The sequence below is a fragment of the Bidens hawaiensis genome, unplaced genomic scaffold (genome assembly GCF_021521415.1).
Source record: "Bidens hawaiensis isolate Kalapana, Puna unplaced genomic scaffold, B.hawaiensis_p1.1 tig00002935_1, whole genome shotgun sequence".
NCBI lineage: Eukaryota > Viridiplantae > Streptophyta > Magnoliopsida > Asterales > Asteraceae > Bidens > Bidens hawaiensis.
In genome coordinates, this window is record NW_027491158.1 from 519,224 (window position 1) to 529,149 (window position 9,926).

A 9,926-nucleotide genomic window follows, 5' to 3' on the forward strand; every position below is an offset into this window, starting at 1 on the left:
TTAACTCTCGGTGTCTCAACCGGTTAATCATTAACCGAGGTATTATTTATCTCATCGGTAGTTAACAATATATCGTATATTATTACTCGTACTCGTATCGTTTGTAACCAGATCCTGTACAGTTCCGTTAAATGGTGATTACTCGTTTTATATTCCGCTGCGTATTCTATTATTAATATGATTAATAATTATGAAACTAATTTTATTAAACCGGGTTTAAAAGTGAAACCGTTGACTGATCACCACTGGAACCCAACAATTAGAGCATTCTCACCCTCCTCTATCTAAAAATTCAAATTTACATTTAAAAATCAATAAACATTCTATCTTCTTTGAACTAAATACTTTTTATATATTCATCATTACATTTTCTCTTTTCTCAACCGTCAACGATTTTAAAAAAAGTTAAGAAATTATAGTGTGAACTTCAACTATACAAAAAAATTGATACATTTTTCTTTATTTCACCTAACAATTTAAATCACTCTTTATATTATAAAAACTTGAGTCTAAGACCATGCGTAGTCAAAACTAGGCCCACCCGAGCATTTTACGCCATGTAGCGCCTAGTTATCTTTTTAGCATTTTGCAAAAGGTGATTGTAGTGGGAAAAAGACTCCAAAACGTTTCTCTCTCCTCCCCATCTCTTTACCTCTTTCTCACAAAATACTCAAAATCCGTGCCTTCTTAGCGTTTTGTAGGAAACTCCTTAACAAAACACCAACCCTAAAACGCTTAGGGGGGGCGGTGTTCTCTGACATGTTTACCTCAAAATGCTTAAAAACGCCAACGACTACGGATGGTCCAAGTATCTCGTAGATGTTGTTTGTGGGCCCGCTCTGGTCCATAAGGGCTTAAATATATAAATGCATTATGCACCATCCATAATTATAACATGATCCTCTAAGGTCCTTCAAATAAACTTTTGAATTTTATTTTACAAAAATAGGGCATTCTTCCAATAATGTTGCACATGGGTTTTTTCATTTAAGATCTTGGTTATTTTCAAATTATTTAAAAAAAAATTGAATTAGATATGTGAGATTCTGAATTTAATCAAGCAAAACTATTTTATTGATAAAACTCTGTTTTTTAATTCGTGTAGACACACACACTAAACAAAGACAAATATTAAAATTTTGAAATAATAAAATAAGTTTATATATTATTTAATACAAATTAAAAAAATAGAAAAAGTAAATGAAAAATTTTAAATGGCAAATTCTTTTCAGACTCAATCAAGTGAATTCGCTATTCAAAATATTAAGGAACTACAATTCTACAAGATAAAGAAAACAGTACCTATTCGCTATTCAAAATAGTTTTTAAACTTTCTTTAAAACAACTCATTTTTCCAAAGAAATAATTAATATACAAGTAGTTTTTATCTCGTATTACGAGAGTTGTTTACATTTTCGTTTAATTTTATACTTTTTTGAATTTTAATTTTATTTATTTTAAGTAAATTAATAATATACATAAGGTCTGATGATGAAATATCACAAATAAATGAGATGTTATAAGCCGTTTAAAAGTTACCTGAGTTTGATGAGACTCATGACCCGCTTATTTTTTTCATATAAAATTGTTTCTTAATTATAAATAATATCTTTTATTTAAAAAAATATGGATATGAATTTTTTGTATATCCCTATTTTATAGCATTATCATATCAAATATTTTGTAAGATTAATTTTAATATAATGAGATGTTATAACCCGTTTAAGTGTTATCTGAGTATGGTAAGAACCATACTCATGAATTCGGGTCAAATGAATGAGAAACTTTCACTTACAAATAAAACAATCTGGGGGCTTGAAAGGATATGAAAAGCAACCAGAGAACTTTTAAATGTTTCGTTTATATATATTTTATTTCGATTAAGATTAAATACTCTTCAACTTTGATAAGGTCTTTTCTTATATTGTAATTACCATCTAGAAACGGGTTTGTGTGCGCTTTTATGTTTTACATCCAATTTTCGTCCATCTAACCTCTTTGGTTTTTATTAATGGCTTGAATAGGTTAAAGGCCATAACTGAGTTGAACGGATTAGTTTCTTTAATGAATTTACACAACTGCCACGACGCAAGGGTGTTGATACTACGAATTTAATATAACTAGGAACACAAAACATGATAACAAAACGGAATATTATACAAAATATATAAAACCTGCCAAAAATCCCCCACATATATACATTTAACATCTCAAAACCCCTCTTCAAAAATTTAAACTTTTAGCCATTAAGAACATCATAACACATATAATAATTCTATGAATTATAACCTATTTCACTTTCTTTCAAAACAATTAACCAGACCCAAAACCCTCTATTTAACCACAGAAGATTTGTTGCAAACATCCTCAAGTGCCTCCATTATCAACCCCGAAAAACTTGTCATAGCTTGAAAAACACCCGGCAAACCCGTCTGAATATTATTCAAAGTCATGGACCTAGTTTACCTCAACCGCCTTCGAGTGCCTCACCATTTCATCCTCGACCCGTCTTTGACACGCCACGAGCTCACTCTTCTTTTCTGAAAGCGGGTCCCGCGCATCCAGCCCGTGCCCGTCATCCTGCCCGCTGCTCGGAAGCCCAAGCCCAACCATTGAATAAGAATGATAATATTTCTTCTCAATGCTTCTTAAAGATGATGCTTTCTTTTCAAGCTCTTTCGATGCGGATTCGGTTCGTTTTTTCACCTTCATTTCTTCAGCTTGCTTTAAGGAAATCGAATGCACGACGTTTATGAAGCTTTTAATGGATTCGGACGCCACGGTATCGGGTAATCGATCGAGGGCTAGTTTCCACTCGTCAAATATTACGTAAACATCCGACGACGGCTGTGAGGCGTTAATGCTGACTTCTTCGGTGTTGACCGGAAGAAGAGTGAGTTTGAACCATCCTTGAAGGGACCTGATGAAATCTCTTTGGAACTTTATAAGGCGGCAGAAACTCGCGTGCCAGGCGGACACTGCCGCTTCGAGATCACGAGTCGCTTGGCGGTGGAGGTCGGATGTTGACTCGCCTTTTGTTGAATGGTTGACCAGACCCCGGACTTGTTGAACTACGTGGCTTTGGACTTCATGACATTGGTTCATTGATCTCCACATGTACATTAACCTGCATAAATGCCATATTAAATTATTAATATTATTCACCAATTCATTAATTTGAAACCGAGTTGTTGAACTATTACATACCCGTGACAAAGTTCGATAAGTTGTGGGACCAGCTCGGCGTCACGTAGACCAACAATGGCGGTTGAGGTGGTCGTAACCGCCTGTGATGTCACGACGATTAGCGACTGAAGTTTCTTTATCGAAGCTTTTGTTTTGTTTAATTTACTTTCGTCTTCTCCTTTGTATTCTTGGCTTTGCAGTGATGACAACTTCCTTTCATGCTCAATTTTAACACCTTCTCTTGCCTAAAAAAATTAATATTAATAATTTTAAAAAAATAAAAAATGAGATGTTGCAGATTATGTTGGAATCCTATAACACACAGTATAAAATGAATGTGACATATCAATCATTTCATGTTGATGGAGTTACACAAACATCTGGCAAATATAAGAAGAAACATCTGCTAGTAATGTAAACCAAAATGAGTTTTGTTTTCTAGTATGCATTTGATGACAGACAAGCCTTTATTTCTCTCACTTATTTCCAACCTTTGCCCAACCAGTTTTCATTTTCACATTCTGGAATGCTTCACATGGCCCACAACGTGTCATAAAAGATAACCCTGCCGTTTAGTACCTCCCCCCCCCCCCAAGGGCAGTTTCGTCATTTTTTCAAAATACACAATGTGTCATACATGATCAGACTACCTGCTAAAACCTCCAGGGGCAAAACGGTCATTTCACAACAAAGCAAGTTTTGGAAAAATAAGAGCTTTTTTCTACACAACCTTTCACATGGCTCAATGGTGGTACCTACAGGATAACACTTAACACTAAGGGCAATTTGGTCATTTACTCTACATACAGCAAGATTTTTAATTTATTTTGTTATATGATATCTTTTATCAACCTATTTACATGGGGTCTCTTCTTTTAAGGCATAAAGATTGGAAAATATCAAAATAATAATCTTTTTCAAATACCCTTTTGTAAAACACAATGGATAAAACTAACACACCATGGTAAGAAACCAATGGTCAAAATCCATGGGCAGACATTGACCAGGGGCATTTTGGCCATACAAAAGAACCACCCACTAAAGATTACTATCACCATAAAGGCAACATTTTTCCACCAAAACATATCTTTATTTCAAGATCTTGTTTGAAAAAACTGGATAATAAAGGGCCCAACAAAATTAAAAGCAATCAATTTCAAAATCATGTCAACATAAATATTCAATTCTAATAATAATAATAATAATACTATTACCTTTACTTCTTGGCACAGCTTCATTTCCCAAGCCAAGAGTCTCTCTAGAGTTGAACATAAACTCTTTGACCCACCCGGTTCACCAATTGAACCCGGTTCAAACCGGTACTTTATTGCCAATGGTGGCTTTGATGTCCAACTTGAACTCAAATTGCTAAAAACACCACTTGAATGATACACTGTCTCTGCATTCCAAATTCAAATAAATCAATATAAATTAATATTAATCTATAACAAATTAACAACATATTGTCCGTTTTACCCTTAATGAAATGCCCATCTAAGAGCATTCCTATCCCATCCCCTAAACTCATCCCCATCCTTATAATTTAAGAAAATTAGTTAAAAAGCTACTCCATCCTATTCTCTATCCCTTTACCCCATTTCTAAAATTTAAGAAAATACCAAACTTGACCCCATATTTAGGAACAAGAAAGCTTTGCCCTATTTCCAACTCCCGCTCGTCTTTCCCGCCTATCTCCTCTCTTTTATCTTCTCCACCTCAATCTTTTTACATTACCTCACCAAATTGTCTTCTAATAGGACTTCACCAAATGGGATAGTGTTAATCGAATTCACACCTTCGTTCTTTGGCCAGTGATCGATCAAACGGTCCACTCTCTCAAAAAAATGTCTTCATTCACGGGTAATTCATCTTGAGTTTCATATATCCTTTGTAATTAATTCGTATTCTTGGTTTATATATTCCCAATTCGATGCAAGCCCTATAGTACAATTTCTAGGGTTTTGTATAGGGCAATGTTGTCCACTGAAAATTATATATAGCATAATACTTTGATGCCCACCAGGTGTTTGATATATTAATCGTGAATCAAACCGTTAGTAATGGTTTTTGATAATTATAAACCAAAACCGAACCGTTGATATGTAAAACCGAACCAAACCAAATCGCTACCAACCGAAATGACTGTTCGGTTATGGTTACGCTTAATGTGATTTCGTTACTCGACTTTAACCGAAACTGAACCGAATCTTATATGTTTGTATTTTACCAAATTTGAATTCATGCTGCAACTGCATATGCCTGAGCTTTAAAGTAACCAAGAGTTAACTGAACCAAACATTGTTGACTATCATGCCATGAAGTATGATTCTGTTTGTTGTATTATTGCATTATGAAGAATGAGTATGTTTGTTGAATTATTTCATTATGCTTGTGACTTGAGTGTAAATATATGTGAATTCAGTTATGGTTAATGTGTCTTCGTTGCTCGACTTTAACTGAAACTGAACCGAACCTTGTATGATTATGTGTAAATATACTGTCACTAAAGTTTTCTTAACTTACCAGTATATGAAGTTCATGGACTTGTAAGTTGTAAGTAGATATACCACTTTTAGCTTGCACTCTTCCACTTTATTCCCTGAATCCTTGGTAAATTGTAAGACAAGTAAGCACCTTTCAACTAATCCAAAACTTACTACAGGAAAATATCAATAAATAGCAACTAACTTCATATAGTTTCCACATTTATACACCGGACATCAAAAGATAGTTTTTAAAACCACTTTACATTAAACAAATGGGCCAAAATTACAAATTTATAAACATATTATATGAAAATGAAAATGATATAGGTCCTTATTATACTTATATAGTTATATGTCACCTGTTGGAGTAACATGAAAATGATAAAATGGTCGTCTGCTGTTCATGTTATAAACTATAAACTAATTTAAACATGTCAATTAGGTAGCCTGCTAAACAATATAGTCTTATCTTTTCATTTCATATATATTGTGTGTGAATCTTTTAGATATGGAAAGTCAAGATATGGACTCACAAAGCCAATACTACACCAACCTTCTTACTGGAAACTCTCATATGACTCTAGATGACTCTCCTCCCTTGCCTCTTACTTATCCAACCAACGTCAAGAGATCAGTGAGGGGTACTAACTTCGTCTCTGAAGAAGACAAGTTGCTTGTCTCTGCATGGCTAAATTGTAGCGTTGATGCCATTCATGGTACTGATCAAAAGCAATCTCAATTTTGGGAAAAAGTCTTGGAATACTTTGACCAATATAAAAAAACCACAACCGAGCGGTCATTGAAGTCTTTAACACATCGATGGTAATGTATTCAAAAGGCCACAAATTACTTTTGTTCGTACCTAGATCAAGTTGAACGGTTAAATCAAAGTGGCTTGACTGACCATGATAAGGTAGAAATTTCGTTCTTACTTGTGTTGAGAGTATTTTAATTTATATTTTGTTTTTTCTAACATGAATTTTATTGGTTTAAATGAAAGTTTGACAGGGCAAAGATTATGTACCAATCAATACGTAAAAAAATCTATCCGTTCGAGCATTGTTGGCACCTATTAAAGGACCAACCTAAGTGGATTTCATATACCACAAAAGATGACACAATTAAAAAGAAGACGACACCATCCCCGACCCCGACCACAACCTCATCCCCCACAGAGAATGTTATCGAGTTGGACCGACCAATGGGTAGGAAAGCTGAAAAAGCAAAACGAAAGGCCCAAAGCATTCAATCGGAGGAAATAATCCAACTTAGAAAGATGAAGTATACCCTTTTAGAGGAGTCGAGTGCTCAAGAAAAAGAGTATTATCGTCTTAAGGCTGAGAAGATGGAGCATGACAACGCAAATGAGCAAAAAAAGTTACATCTTGAAGATGAAAGGTTGAAGTTAAAGAAAGAAAAGTTGAGGATTGGAGCTGAGAAAGCGGAGCTTGCAAAGAAGGATTCAGATCAAAGAATTATGATGATGGATGTGAGTGTCATGTCTAAAATTCAACGACTATATTTTGAGGGACTTCAAAGGGAAATCATAATGAGGCATCACCATGATTTAGATAATCAACTTTGAAGACCGAAGACTATTTTTTGAATGTTTAGTAATTACTTGATGCTAACTATTTTTTGGTGGTTTTTTTAAGCGTCATCAAGTGAAGCGTTAATCGATGTTGACGAATTTAGATAACCGTAAGTTAAAAAGGCAGTCTTTCTTTTGGTGAAGTTATAATATGTTGTCGAATTTAAGTTTTTGAGTATTAATGCTTTGTTATGATCTAATTGTTTGCGTTATGTGATATAGTTTTACTTTAGTTGTATGGTTTTGAATGATTAGCCTTTCAATGATCCGTTTTCCTATTTATATAGAAATTTTAATAGCAAGTATAATATCTTTTTTTTATGAGTAGCGCAAGTCGGTTTCATGGGTTTGATTGTTTGACAAAATAGACAATAAGACAAAATAGATAGTGGTTAAGGTTGTGAATGAAAAAAGAAGAAACAAATAATAAAAAAATAATATAGAGATAGGAAATGGGGGATTGGATGTGGAAGGTTTTTTAAAAGTGAGAAATAAATTTAAGGAATATGAGTTTTTAGCTAAATTTAAGGGATGGGGATAAGGGATGGGATGAGAATGCTCTAACAACATTAGGCAAAACGGACAATATCTTGACACGGTTTATTATTAATTCTTACCCCGTTTGAAACTTGTTCACCCGAATCCGCCGCCTTATCAAAATACTCCTTAATCGACGCAACAATCTCCGCTAAATCCCGATGCCTAATTACCATCCTCATATCCGAATTATCTTCATATTGACTCGTCTTCCAGCTCCCCAACGATTCAGACTTCTCCGACTTAAACGAAAACTTCGATTTGGGAACCGAAGGCGGCCGAATCACCGACTCGTTGTGAACCGAAGACCCGAAATTCGACCGACTCTCAATTTCGGATCTCGAATCGTTATCAATTTCCTCATCATCTGAAGTCGAGCTAGTGGTGCTGTAGTGATCATGATCATGATCACCCCATTCACTACATTGCACCTCTTCCGGTTCTACCTCGTCTTCTTGCAAATGTTTCTTCAGTTTCGGATAATTATTAATATTATTATTACTACGAGAATTATTCGAATAAATCGAACCCACTTTCGTCTTTTCCGAATACATTGAACCCGAATAAACTGAGGATTTGTCATTGTCGTTGTCATTGTCATTTTCATCTTCGGTATCGAAATTGGGCTTTCGGGTGTTAAAGTATTCGGAATCAGGAGGCGAAGGCGGGTAAAAATTCTCCCAGTTCCAGACAGAGGAAGCTTGTGAGGGTGTTGAAGCATAGTTATATTGAGCATGGTAAGTGTAATTATTATTATTATTATTATTATTATTATTATTATTATTATTATTATTATTATTATTATTATTGTTAGGATTAGGGTTTTCTCTAGGGGAATAAGAAGCTTGGCTTGAGTCTGAGAGAATGTGTGGGAGTTTGATTGTGGGTTTTGGCCGGCGGTGATGGTGGTGGTTATGGCGATTGCTGCCGGAATCGATCTGGGTTTTGAGCTAGCAACAGATGGGGTCGCCGGAGCCGGTGGTGGTGGTGGTGATGGTTGGTGACGGTGGAATGAAGGGGGTTTGGTGGAAGTGGAGGAAGGGGTGGGGAGGAGGACGGCGGGGGTTTGGTCGGCGACGGCGAGGGGTTCGCCGGAGAGGGCGGATCCGGTGGATTTGAGTGAGCGTAGGTAGTCGGAGTGGGCGGCGGCGAGGTGGTGGCGGGCGTAGACGGCTTCTTTGAAGAGACGGCGGCGGTCTTTGCGGCGGCGGTCTTTGCGGCGGCGGACTGAGTCTTCGTTGCCTAGCTTGGAGGCGGTGCAACCCATGGTGGCCGGAGGTGGGTTTCCGGCGAAGTGGTGAGAGTGGCAGAGTAGTACAGAGTGTGTTTGTTTATGTCTTCAACTAACAACAAAATGGGAATTTATTTATTTGTTGGCTTTTAGTTTTCCACATTTAAATAACTAAATAAAAAGCTAAAATCAAATGTTAATAGACACTCAAATTACTCCATTTCTTTTTTACGGCAACGAGGTGATAACATGCTGGGTTGTGACGGTGAAGCGATACAAATGGTATAGCATTGACACTAGTATAACTTTTGATTAAAAAACATTTAAAACAACTTATATTATGTTGGTAAAACTTGTGCGTCACGACCACGAGTCAACATTAATTCGGTTTGTATCGGGTTACCATAAGCAAAAAAACTTGTGCGTTGCTGTGGCGAACCGACACAAATTCGGTTGGTATTACCAATAAAAAAAATTATGTTTGTCAACGTCCATCTGTGCATTATGTCAATCGGTTAAGTTAGTTACGGTGCCTGTTGCAAACTCAATGATAAATCAAATAAACGGCCCCGGAACTAAACCCATAAAATAAATCCGTCAAAGTCCCCTGAAAATTCGGCTGATATCGATTATGTTTGTTACAAACCGGGTCTTAATTTAGCCAGCATTGGTTAGGTTCGTAATGCACCTAATATAAACCAACGGTCAAGCAAACAAACAACACCGAAACTAAACACGAAAAATAAATTTGTCAATATATCAACTGCAAATTCGGTCAGTATCAGTTAAATTCGTTACAAACCAAATCTAATTTGATCGTTAACGGTTAGGTTAATAACGATACAAAATCTTGGCTCATTAATATCAAAATTAGTAATTAATAAAAACGCAAATA

General features: G+C 35.7%; 1 pseudogene across 1 annotated transcript; it reads right to left on the reverse strand.

Annotated features, from left to right (window-relative positions):
* Positions 1–2,197: 2,197 nt before the first annotated feature.
* Positions 2,198–9,101, reverse strand: LOC143621685 (nitrate regulatory gene2 protein-like; annotated as a pseudogene). The gene is made up of 4 exons (XR_013151579.1): positions 7,881–9,101; positions 4,401–4,595; positions 3,208–3,431; positions 2,198–3,127 (listed from the first exon to the last, which is right to left on the reverse strand). The product of XR_013151579.1 is annotated as a nitrate regulatory gene2 protein-like (transcript).
* Positions 9,102–9,926: the final 825 nt, after the last annotated feature.